This window comes from Penaeus monodon, chromosome 22 (genome assembly GCF_015228065.2).
Source record: "Penaeus monodon isolate SGIC_2016 chromosome 22, NSTDA_Pmon_1, whole genome shotgun sequence".
NCBI classification, from domain to species: Eukaryota; Metazoa; Arthropoda; class Malacostraca; order Decapoda; family Penaeidae; genus Penaeus; species Penaeus monodon.
In genome coordinates this window covers 27,256,991-27,257,524 of record NC_051407.1, presented here as the reverse complement: position 1 = coordinate 27,257,524, position 534 = coordinate 27,256,991, and the positions used below count along the sequence as shown (strand labels likewise).

The window sequence follows — 534 nt, the reverse complement described above, 5'->3', positions numbered from 1 at the left end:
GCGAATGCTTGGGAATATTATTACCCCAAGACACTTCTCATAATTGAATATTTATGATTCATATTATTGTTATTGTAAGGTTAAGTATGCTCTGATTTGTTTAACGAAATTATACAATACCTTATTCACTAAAAAAAGATTATCAGTTACTTTTGAAAGGGCCTTTTATATAAGTTTATAATACTTGTACTTGTAGCGGTCTTGTCATTTGTGAGATGATAGTGATTATCCTCAGTTGTATTGTGAAGTTTAAAGTTACTGACTAGCATATGCAATTGTGGTAGGGTAACTCCGTTGTAAACAACTAGACAACTGTATAAGGAGTCAGGACATATTTAGATTTACAAACTTAATATAGAATTAGAACATGTCACATTATATACCTCATTACTGGTACAAAATTTGTATAGTGAAGACTCACCTAGAAGATTTTTTATGTAATTTCAATACGCCTTTTTAATTCACCAATATTACAGAGGGACAGAGATGGCAAATAATTATTTATCAGTCAAAATAAATAACCTAACTGCTGGA

The 534-nt window shown here is 30.1% G+C and overlaps 1 pseudogene; it reads left to right on the top strand.

The window, feature by feature from the left end:
- Positions 1-367: 367 nt before the first annotated feature.
- Positions 368-534, top strand: part of LOC119587388 — a 2,342-nt pseudogene continuing 2,175 nt past the window's right edge.